We start from the raw sequence: 12,584 nt of genomic DNA on the forward strand, positions 1-12,584 counted from the left end.
GACACAGAATCCAAAGCAGTTTCCAGGTTCTGAGCTGTCAACACAGAGCCCGACATGGGGCTCGAACTCACAGATCATGAGATCATGACCTGAGCCAAAGTCAGATGCTCAATCGACTGAGCCACCCAAGCACCCCTCTGGTCTTGATCCCCAACCAACTGCTTCATTCTAGTTGGTCACTGACTTACTTGCCTTTTCTCTATGAGCAGTAAGCAAAGTTTCAAGTATTCCATTCTCCTTTCCATCACTAACTACTAGAAGGTTGACCAAAAACAAAGTTCCCGTTAAAGACTTATTTTTGTTTCACTGTCCACAATATCTAGACCCCATTCACATTTGCTTCAATTTTTGTAGGTTTTCTAGGTTTTTTTTTTAATTGTGTGACATTTACTTCATGTAAAAAAAAAAAAAACAAAACCCAACCATACTATAGTGAACACTTGTTTATCCACCAGCGAGCTTAATAAATAAGCTATTTTCAAAATAGTTGAAGCCCCCTATAATCCTTCTCGACCACCTTCTTGTCTCTTTCCTGCCTCAGAGCTAAGTATTATCCCAAATTTGGGGCTCATTGTTCTCTCTTTCTAAATATTAGTTTTATGCCATATGTATATATCCCTAAAAATCATTGTTTATTTTCTGTTTTTGAACTTTATAAAAATGAGAAGATTAGAAATACTCTCCTGCAGTTTGCATATCTTTATTCTACATTGTCTATCGTCTTCTGTTTGCAAGACTCATTTACATATACATGTATAGCTCTCGCTCATTCATTTCACCACCAGAGAGAATCCGATTGTGTAAACATACTTTACTCTGGCCGATGATGAACGTTTGGATTGTTTCCAGGGTTTCTTGTGCTGGTATAATTGTCTGCGTGTCTTCTCAGTCACCCGGGTCCAGGTTTTTGAGAGTACATCTCTAGGAATAGAATAGCTGGTAAGAGGGTATTTGCGTCTTCGGTTTTAATGCAAAATCTCATTTCTCTTCAGCAGTAGACAATATTTTCTGTTGTTCCACATCCTTCACTACCTTTGTATTATCGGCTTTTAAAATATTGCTAATATGGTGAGTGTTGTGGGCTAAGCTGTGTCTCCCCAAAATTCGTATGTGAAGTCCAAAATCTCACTGCTTCAGAATGTGACTGATCTGGAGGTAGGGTCTTTAAAGAGGTATTTGTGGTTGGGGTGCCTGGGTGGCTCAGTCGGTTGAGTGCCCGACTTCGGCTCAGGTCGTGATCTCACAGCTCGTGGTTTCGGGCCCCATATCGGGCTCTGCGCTGACAGCTCAGAGCCTGGAGCCTGCTTTGGATTCTGTGTCTCCCTCTCTCTGCCCCTCCCCCACTCTCATTCTGTCTCTGTCTCTCTCAAAAATAAATAAACATTAAAAAAAAAATAAAAAGAGGGGCGCCTGGGTGGCGCAGTCGGTTGAGCGTCCGACTTCAGCCAGGTCACGATCTCGCGGTCCGTGAGTTCGAGCCCCGCGTCAGGCTCTGGGCTGATGGCTCGGAGCCTGGAGCCTGTTTCCGATTCTGTGTCTCCCTCTCTCTCTGCCCCTCCCCCGTTCATGCTTTGTCTCTCTCTGTCCCAAAAATAAATAAAACGTTGAAAAAAAAATTAAAAAAAAAATAAAAAAAGAAAAAGAAAAAGAGGTATTTGTGGTTAAATTAGGTCATTAAGATGCTCCCTAATCTGATAGGACTGGTGTCTTTCTAAGTAGAGATTAGGACACAAGCATGCACAGAGGAGGACCATGTGAAGACACAGGGAGAAGACGGTCATCTGCGAGCCCACGAGAAAGACCCTCGGAAAAAATTGATGCTGCCACCACCTGGGGTTGGATTTCTAGCCTCCAGAACTGTGCAGAGATAAAGCTCTGTCATCATATTGTCCACATGAAACTAATATTGCACTGTATGTTAACTGGAATTCAGTAGTTTAAAAAAAGAGAAAAAAGGGCACCTGGGTGGCTCAGTTGGTTAAGCATCTGACTTCGGCTCAGATCATGATTTCAGGGTTTGTGGGTTCAAGCCCTGCCCCCCTCCCCCATCAGGCTCTGTGCTGACAGCTCAGAGCCTGGAGCTGCTTCAGATTCCGTGTTTCCCTCTCTCTCCCACTCCCTTGCTCATACTCTGTATCTCTCTCTCTCTCTCTCAAAAATCAGTAAACATTAAAAAAAAAAAAGAGAGAGAAAGAAATCTCTGTTGTTTAAGGCACCTAGCCTATGGTACTTCGTTATGGCAGCCCTAACAAACTAATACAACAAGTTAAAAATCAAAGTTTTAATTTGTATATCTCTTGTTTACAATTGAGATTGAGCAAATTTCCATATGTTATTTAGCCATTCAGTTTTCTTCCCTAAACTTATTTTAAAAGTCTTTCATTTTTTATATTTTTATTTTGTTGTTTCCTTCTTTTATACATATATATATACATGTTGGACACTTTACGATCTCTTTGGGAAATAGTAGTTTAAAAATCTTAATGGTTATTTATTTTTTGAAAGAGAGAGAGAGAGAGAGAGAGAGAGAGAGAGAACAGGTAGGGACAGAGAGAGGGAGAAAGAAACCCCAAGCAAACTCCACGCTGTCAGTGCAGAGCCGGACATGGGGCTCGAACTTGTGAACTGTGAGACCATGACCTGAGCCAAAATTAGGAGTCAGAGGCTTAACGGACTGAGACATCCAGGTGCCCCGGGAGTTTTAAAAATTGAATGTAATCGGATATATCAACTTTTTCCTTTGTGATTTTGCTCAAGAAATAATTCCCTGCCCCTAGATCATAAAGATATTTTTCTTAATTTTCTTCTGATGTTTTAAAAGTTTTGCTTATTCATATTTAGGCTTTTCATCCACCAATGGGCAGAATCTTTAGTTAGCATTCCCTAAAGGTAAGGAGGGCTTCCTTAAGAGATAGTATGCTCCTTATCGTTGAGTGTGTTCAAATAGCCGGGACAATCCTGAGGTAGAGATCTTACAAGTTGGATTCCACGATCATGTAGATGTATAAACCATATTGTCTGTCTGGTCATGGATCTGAGTACAGCAGCCACTACTCCTTGAAAACATTAACATTTTACATATTATCTCAAATTACTGGGTTATCTTATCTGGGCTACACTTCACCTTCTGGCTCTTATTTGAAAGCCACAAGTCTTTTAAGGCTGCCAATGACTCAGCAAATGCAATAAATGGACAGACTTTGGTAACTGTAAAGAATCAGATGTAAACAGCCTCTGGTCCTCCTGCCTTGCAACATGACTCTCCTCTAATTTCCTGATGGATACAGGAGACTAAATGATGCTCATTTTGATTTTTCCTATTAGTCACGGCCTGTCTGGGTCCACCTCCATCACTATCTGGCTCTGTGAGCCTGGGAAGGTTTCTTAATTTATGTAAGCCTCAGTTTTGTCATCTATAGAGTGAGGTTAACAATTGTAACTATATCCTGGGGTTATGCTGATTAATAATCCATGTAAAGCCATTATGAGACATTGTCTGGCATCTACTCAGTAATTCTTACCTATTTTATGGTAGTAGTCATAGTAGTAAAAGTAGCAACTGAATTTTGTTGCTATACTCATTTTTATTATATCAGGTGAAAATTTTCAGACCCAGACAAGAACTTGAAAGGAACAAAATGAGGAAGAAAGACATCTCCTTTTGGTGGGCACCTATTCTGGCCCAAGCCCTTGCAAAAAGTCCCTTATCTGACCCTTCATCAATCTTGCAGGCTTACAATTACCTAGCTTTTAGAGGTAAATTCTCACTGAGAGAGTTTCAGTAATGCCTCCTAACATTACTTGGTCTGTAACCACAGAGGTAGGATCTAAACACTATTATCTGATACGTGAGCCTAAAGTCTGTGATGTTACCATTGCCTTCAGAAGTTACTTGAGGCTCCAACAAATTGGTGGACCTGTCCCCAAAGCCCAGTCTGCGGCCCTTACTAGTTCTGATAAGTCAGTGTGGAGCTTTCTCAGAGTTTCTTCATGACTTTGCATCATGTTTTGTCAGGCCTACAGGGGAGTCCAGAGCTGGGGCACGAACACCAACCCGCATCTGAGGATGCTTAGGACTCCGGGCCTGTCTCTACTATTTACCAGCTGGCCCTTGGGTAAAGATCTTAAGGCAGATTTTGTTTTCTCCACATGACACAGGACAGTCAATGATACCAGGTAATCTTCAAATTCCTTTCTTGGGCTTCCTTCTCAGAATCCATGAACACTACAGAGCAGCCACATAGGGTCCCACAAGGAAGCCCCTCCTGGCCCCCAGCCAAATCCAGACAGTGACTTCCCAGGTCCCCGGCTACTCTGTTAGCTTTCCTTCAGCCTCACTAAACTAGAAATGGACCTCTCAGCCTAAATCATGTCCATACGTTGACTATTTACTAGAGCTACAGTAATACTTTTCACCAGAAGATCTGAATAGATGATCTCTCTAAGCAGTTACAGGGCAGATTATGACTGCAAGACAGAATACCAGAGCAATCTAGTTAAAGGTTTTGTGATAATTGCTACATTTATTTCCTAGGGCTGTTGCCTACTATTGACTACTGTAGTTTCCTAGGGTAGCAAAGTACCACAAGTCAGGGGGCTTACAACAGAACTTTATAGTCTTATGACCTTGAAGGCTAGAAGTCTAACATGAAGGTGTCAGCAGCACCATGCTCCCTCTGAAACCTGCAACGGAGACTCCCTCCTTGCCACTTCCTAAATTCTGGTCCTTGGAGGTCCTTGTCCTGCAGCTACAGCGTACCAATATCTGCCTCGTCATCACATGGCGTTCTCTCCTGTGTCTGCGTCTCTGTGTCTCTCCTCCTCTTATAAGGACACCAATTCTATTGTATAAAGGGCCCACCCTATTCTGGTGTGACCCTATCTTAACTCCTTACATCTACAAAGATCTTATTTCCAAATATACTCACATTCTGAGATACCTGAGGTTAGATCTTCAACATATCATCTGAACCCGTAACAGTGGCTAAATTGTACTTTGTCCGATCCGTCTGTCAGCAATGGCTTCCCAACCCAATGGAATAGAGGGAAGGGGCGCCCTCCGCCCCCCCCCCCCCCCCCCCCAATTTCAGAACCTAAAGCAGGAAAAAAAGTAGAAACCTTCAAAAGAATTGAGCCACCTATTCCCAGCACAGCATGCAGAGATCACTTCTACACTTCTGGTCCTTGAATAGAGAAATGAATGTACAATTGTTTCCTCTCCTGGGAAATATGAAAGTGAGCCAGCTCAAATAGGGCTCAGTCACTTTCCTGAGGCTGCTCCAGACTGGCCGACAGCCATCAAGTTGCTCCTTAAGGATTGAAATCCCCTTGTCGTGAACAAGGAAACTTCTGAAAAACACCTTGAATTTCCAGAGAGGAAATAGGTTGTAAAAGTATTTTTTCCTCCTTCATAATGAGAAGGGCACACAGGGGGCCACCCAGGGGGCTGGGGACCCATGTCTGTACTGAGAGGGGCACCAAGGGTCTGTGGCCAGCACGAGGTGAGGGATGCCAGGGGAAGAAAGGCCTGCCTGGGAGAAGCCTGAGCCAGCAGGGACCCACCCACCTCCCCACCAACCGGTCTCCCCGTCAGGCCTGGGACACCCACATGGTGGGGAAACAGTCATGGGAAATGACAAACACAGAACACCTCTTGTTGACTTCCTCAAGTGAGAACTCCAAGCCAGACTGGATTTAAATGGGAAAGGAAATGTTAACTATCTAGTCACATAATTATCGTGAAGACATCTGTGACTGTTACAATTAGAACTCATATTATTGAACTTGTGTTGTCCCTGTAAGATATACTATACACGTAAACTCTTTGTCAGGCCAAAAATGTACATTTTATTTTAGTGCCTGCCACACACAGATTGGGGGTGCCTGAGTGGCTCAATCGGTTAAGTGTCTGACTTCGGCTCAGGTCATGATCTCACGGTTTGTGAGTTTGAGTCCTGTGTCGGGCTCTGTGCTGACAGCTCGGAGCCTGGAGCCTGCTTCAGATTCTGTGTCTCATTCTCTCTCTGTCCCTCCCCAACTTGTGCTCTGTCTCTCTCTGTCTCTCAAAAATAAATAAATGTTAAAAAAAAAAAAAAAAGGATTATACATAAACTTGCAAAGCATGTACTGGAGGTTCTAACTAGTCAAATAAGGCAGGAAAAAGAAAAGTATCCATATTAGAAAAGGAATAAAACCGTCCATTCACAGAGGATACAGTTGCCTCTATAGAAAATCTGATGCCATCTTCAAAAAACTATTAGAATAAGTGAGTTTAGCAAATTTGCAAAATACAAGATCAATATGCAAAGCTCAGTTGTATGTGTAAATATGAGCAACAAACAATTAGAAATTGAAATTTTAAAAAGTACTATTACTACCAGCACTAAAAAATATGAACTACTTAGGATAAATCTGACAAATGATGTGTAAAACCTGTAACTGAAACCACAAAATGCTGCTGAAAGAAATTAAAGAAAATCTAAATAGAGAGCTATTCCATGTTTTATAATTCAGAAGACTCAGTAGTAAAATGGCGATTCTCCTAAAGTTAAGGTATAGATAGATTCAACATAATCCTAATAAAAATCCCAGCAAGCATTTTTGACAAGTATATTCTAAAATTCACGTGGAAAAGCAAAGGACCTAGAATAATAGCCAAAACAACTTTAAAAAAGAAATCAGACAACTAATAAATACCATGTGATTTCAAGACTTACTATAAAGCTACAGTAATCAAAGTAGTGTGACATTGACATTAGAGGCGCCTGGATGGCTCAGTTGATTAAGCGTCCAACTTTGGCTCAGGTCATGATCTCAGCGTTTGTGGGTTCGAGCCCCGCGTGGGGCTCTGTGATGACAGCTCAGAGCCTGATGCGGGGCTCGAACTCACGGAGCGTGAGATCGTGACCTGGCTGAAGTCGGACGCTTAACCGACTGCGCCACCCAGGCGCCCCTGAATTTTTTTTAAAATCAACAATTAATCAGTGGAAGACAATAGAAAGTTCAGAAATAAACTACACATATGTGGGAAAGTGATCTTTGACAAAGTTGAAAAGCAGTGTAGAAACAATAGTCTTCTCAATAAATGGTGTTGGAACAATTGGATATAATATGCAAAACAAACAAAATCTTTGAGCCATACTTTGAAGTACCATATACAAATTATAACCTAACTCAAAATGGATCATAGAACTGTATATAAAATCTAAAACTATAAAACTTCTAGATGAAAACAGAAGAAAGCCTCTGTGACCCTAAGTTAGACAACAATTTTTTGGACACTACACCAAAACACAATCCATAAAAGAACAAACTGATAGACTGTACTTTATCAAAATTATGAATTTTTTCAATTTTTAAAGTTTATTTTTAAGAGAAAGAGAGAGAAAGGGGGGAGGGGTAGAGAGAGAAGGAAAGAGAAAGAAATCTGCACTGTTAGCTCAGAGCTGGATGTGAGGCTTGAACTCATGAACCATGAGATCGTGACCTGATCTGAAATCAAGAATCAGATGCTTAACTGACTGAGCCACCCAGGCTCCCCCATTTTTATTAAAGTTTATTTATTTTCAAGAAAGACAGTAAATTTTGCTCTTTTAAAAGACACTATTAAATGAAAGGACAAGTCACATACTGGGAGAACATATTTGCATATGATGTATTTAATAAAGGACTTTGATTTCACTTCCCTAGGGAATTCAAACTAGGAACTTTGGAAATCTTTAAGTCAAATCCTTCACTTTACAAATGAGGTAGCAGACTCCACGAGGTAAGGTGACTTTCTCAGGGCCACATAGCTAATAGTTCGTTTTACCTCCACCTTCACACGGCAGGCAATTGGATAACCTAATGGCTACCATGACCATATGGCCAAGATTTTCTGTCCCAATTTCAAATGTTCTGTACAGTCAGTCGCCAGGCCACATTAGCAATTTCGCTATCCAAAAAGCATTGCAACTTCTACTGCAGATGTGATAAGTGGGGGGTTATGGAAGCAATACACTTATTTCCATTACTGAATTCCACTTTTCAATTCTAAAGCACTGTCTTTTACTTTTTGGGGATAATGGACCCCCTTTAGAAAACCAGTGAAAACTATGGGACCTCTCCACACAAAAACATTTATACAGAAACATAAAATTTTGTTCCAGCAATTTAAATATGCAGTATATGACCATGAAAACCCTTGATCAGATAGTACAAATATTAGCATGTCTGCTATGTGGTCATGGAATACTTTCAAATGGCTCTTAAATCATAACAAAAATTCGCAAATATTTGTATAGCACAACAGTTTACAGAGCACATTTAATCCTCATGACAACCCTGTGAGGTAGGTATTAATATCCCAATTTTACCTATGAGGAAACCGCAACCCAAAGAAATCTGGAGATTTGCCAGAGTTCACATGGATAATAATGGCAGTGCCGGCACTAAAATACAGGCTTTTTGTTCCTTGTTCAAAACATCTTCACATCTAATATTTTCAGTTTTGAAATTGGGGTCCTTCCTGGCTACCCAAGGGGAATTCAATGGCAAGCTGTTTCAACAAGGTTTTTATTTTTTAATTTTTGTAAATGTTTTATTTATTTTTGAGAGAGAGAGAGTGTGTGTGTGTGTGAGCAGGGGAGGGGCAGAGAGAGAGGGAGACACAGAATCCAAAGCAGGCTCCAGGCTCCAAGCTGTCAGCACAGAGCCCGACGTGGGGCTTGAATCCATGAACAGTGAGATCATGACCTGAAGTCGGATGCTTAACCGACTCAGCCACCCAGGGGCCCCTCAACAAGGGTTTTTAAAAAGTAAACAAGCATGAGGGGACCATGAAAGACTACAGATTGTAGCCCATCGCGCATTATTCCCAGGCAAGGATACCATAAAGTATGCCGTTAGAAGTACAGGCCTTTGGGTACAGAAACTAACCACCATTTAAAGGAAAACAAAACAAAACCAGATGCCAGAAGTGGTAAAACACACAGGTTTTGGGGGTTTTGTTTAGTTTTGTTTTTTCAATGTAGTCAATTGTCTGGCCTTTTTCCCAAAAAACAGCTGAAAGTCAGTTGGAAGAAGAGCCAAAATCATCTGAGAAAATGCAATACACACACCAAAAGGGAAATATGAGAGCCAGAAAACAAACTTCCAAACTTTATAAAAGATTAAGACGCTGGGAAATTTGCTCAACAGCCATAGAGAAATACCTCCTATGGGGGAAGCAGGGTGAGAACGCCTAAGCAATCCGTAAGCTAGAAATTTCAGAACCTCCACAAAGTTTCAGGCCATATTCCTGATGATGCAGAACTCCTTTCTTGGCCATCTGCTCAAAGAAGCAAAGATGGGAAAGCTATTGACTTGCCCTTGTTGGTAAGGCTGTAGAGCTGAGCTAGATCAGTGGCAATCAAATGCTGTCCAAGGACTGTGGCAATCTTGTGAAAGCTTTCAATGGCCCATGTCAACTGAGAAAAATATGGCACTGTGGTTTAGTAAAGATATCTACCCAACTTAAAGCACTGGCCGTCATTACTGGACCTTAGTACCCCAAACACTCTTCGAAACATCTGGCCAAATGACAGCACTAAGAGTCAATGCCCTTCACCTGGCTTTGTGTCTATGGGTTGGAGTATCTATCCAGATACTGCCTTAATTCCAGGTTCTTTCAGGCTGTGGCCAGGCAACCTTAAGTCCCTCCTCCAATTAGCTTTAACAGCAGTGAATACTTTCAAAATAAACCATGTAGGAAAGGTCTCCCAGGTCCAGTTAGGACCTACCAATCTGGTGACATCCCAAAACTCTGGAAACTTACAGCTACTCTTCAATGCCTGATTTGCAAAGCAAAACTAGATTTACAACAAACACGACTGCCTCAGGAGACCTACATTCTGGGAACTCTCTGTACCTCGCACCTGTTAAGAATATGGAAGTTTTTAAATCCCTGCACAAAAGCACTTCCCCCCACAGAGGTTCTCTCATCAAAGGGTGAAAACCTAGGAGCTTTTTGTTCTGTTTCTCCCCCAGCCTCAGCGGAGGCCCTTAACCTGCCCTTAAACGTCAGTCGAAGATTCTCCAATCAGAGCATTATTTGCTCTCTGGTCCTTGGGCTTCCTGGACATCCGGGACCTAAAAACAGGACACCAAAATGTTTTTCTTCAGGTTTGCCGCTGTTATTTTGGGATAAGGGTGTTTCTTCTTTCTTCCTCGTTTTGTATTTTTCAGATCTCTCAACTTCCTTGCTCTCCCTTGTGCACATAGCATGATGACCAAGGAAGGACTCAAGGTGATTTGCAGCCGGACAACTCACAGCAGCACACAGATACTTCAGCGAGGGGAGAGCTGATAACATTACCCCTGCCACTGTGCCTCTGAGTGTGGCACGGGGGACACAGGAAGCATGGTATCCCTGATTCACTTCAGACTCCCATTCAGTCCCTCTTACCACCACCCCAGCTACCATCCAAAAAGAAGCCACAAGGACGGTATGAATCCTCTGTGTATGTGTGTCGCCTGGTCCTCCACCCTCAGCCCTGTAGCAATTACAAAGGTAACTTCAGAACCCACTCTAGGGGTCTCTTGTTTTCTTAGCCCCCTCCTTACATACACAGAGAGGGCAGTCCTCAGAAAGCCACTTCTCACCCCCACGCCCTACAGTCAGCCATGACATTATCTCCCCACTACGTATGAGCTCTTCTGGAGCCAGGAATGAGTCTTGCTCATCGTTTATCCTCAGTACCTAGCTAGAACTTGGCATGCAGTAGACACTCCCGTGTTTTTAGGAAGGAAAGGAGGGAAGAAAGAAGGAAACACACACAGAGGGAAGGAGGTTTTGCTTCTGGTTTTCTTGCTTCTGCCACAGCCTTCTTTCTTCTAAGTTTGTGCCCTTTCCTCAATGTTAACTTATCTTTCACAGAGTTTCTGCCTAAGTAGAAAGCTAAGAAGAGTATCATGTGCTATCCAAAAAGGCAAGGCCCATAGGTCCAGTAAATAGAAGTAGTTAATTCCCTTTCCCTCTTGCCTTATCCCGAGGGATGAGAAATTTCTCTTCCTGTGTTTCCTAACCTATTCTCTGGCTCCTTCAAAGTCACCCCAAAAGTTCTTCCAGTTACCATCAACAGAGGAACTGACACTTTCAACAGGGTGCATCCTCACGCGACATGGGAACAACCGGCCTTTTGTCTTTCAGCACTCTGCTCCAAAGAGGCAGCACCGGGTCCTCTTTTCAAGAGACAGCAAAGGCCCCAACCAGCACCCAGAAACTGGGGAAGAAACCTTGCTCCACCCCACCACCAGTGCTTCATGTCCCTGCCCCATCTTCCCGTCTCTGGCAGGGCTGATACCTCAGCAAGCTCCCTCTTGCCAGCTCTAATTTGGGTTTCAGAGGCTTTTGGCCTCATCAGATGATCTCACAGTTGGAGGAAGGGACAGAACTTAGGATACTTAGGAATTCAACTGCAGGTTCCCACCAGAATCCAGCACTCTTGACCACCCAGCCCAGCACCACAGAAGGCAGGTTTTCAGTGTGGAACAAACAGCTCATGCTAACTTTAGGCACTTCAGTGATGATAACACGGAGGGGAGAGAGCTAAGAGACGAAAGAAGCAAATCACCAAACAAGACTTTTCCATTTTAGAACATGGATGTACAACTGATCATACATCCAGTATCCTTCTGATTAGGAAGAACATCTAAGCAGACCATGGAGATGCCATTTACAGTGACTACCTGCCTAACAGTGAATATCACATAACACCCTCCACCCAGGACTCCAGCAACTCTGATACCCCTCTCCAGACCTTGCATACCGAAGGGTATTCAGTCTTAAGATTGGATCCCAAATTCTTAACAGCTCTTAAAATTACATCTGGACTGCTTTTTAGTTACCTTCAATATCATCTCTATTTTCCAGGCCCCTTACAGAGACAGGGTGCTAATTGAGGAGAAAGGAAGAAGTGATTTTCTTCTGAGTCCACATGTGTCCCTGAGATCAGAAGTGACTACCCAATGATGTCACGTCCTCTTTTCCTCTGGGTCGCTGAGGACTGCGTTAAGTCTTCTCTAGTTACCACTACTATGAATGTGAACATTCACATATAGGTTTAGCCTATTTTAAAGCAGGGTTTAAGAGTTCCCCCACCTTTCTTACTACTCCAGTTGGTATCTATTTCATTACAGAGGTTCTGGCTTCAAGAAACACACCCCCCCCCCCCCAATCCCACAATGCCCAGCAACTCTGGGGAGCCCACATCTAGATTCAACCTAATATCTCAGGGTTCCAAATCAGGACCACCAAAAATATTTGCCGCATTAACAGACAAATATTGGAGCCCTATGCAGCTCACACACCCTACTTAACCTTACCAGTCAGAATGTCTGCATTAGGGAGGGAACTCACTTAGGGCAATAATCCTTTGTTTAATCCCTTGGACCTAACAGCACACCTAACTGTTAAGTGACTTCTCCAATGACATCAAAATGATTTAAAAGTAATTTTGTTAGTTTTACCCCTATCTAGTGAGAAGCAGTGGGCAGTGAGGGGTACGTGGTTTTACCATAAGAGATGAATGAGAGGGTTTTGATAGGGAAAAGAAAGGAACAGAAGG

At 42.6% G+C, this 12,584-nt stretch overlaps 1 long non-coding RNA gene across 1 annotated transcript; it reads right to left on the reverse strand.

Moving 5' to 3' along the window:
- Window positions 1–384: 384 nt before the first annotated feature.
- Window positions 385–5,049, reverse strand: LOC121041795 (uncharacterized). Its single transcript, XR_005795852.1, has 2 exons — window positions 4,929–5,049; window positions 385–921 (listed from the first exon to the last, which is right to left on the reverse strand). It is a non-coding gene; the product is annotated as an uncharacterized LOC121041795 (long non-coding RNA).
- Window positions 5,050–12,584: the final 7,535 nt, after the last annotated feature.

This window comes from Herpailurus yagouaroundi, unplaced genomic scaffold (assembly GCF_014898765.1).
Source record: "Herpailurus yagouaroundi ecotype Mexico unplaced genomic scaffold, PumYag 184, whole genome shotgun sequence".
NCBI lineage: Eukaryota > Metazoa > Chordata > Mammalia > Carnivora > Felidae > Herpailurus > Herpailurus yagouaroundi.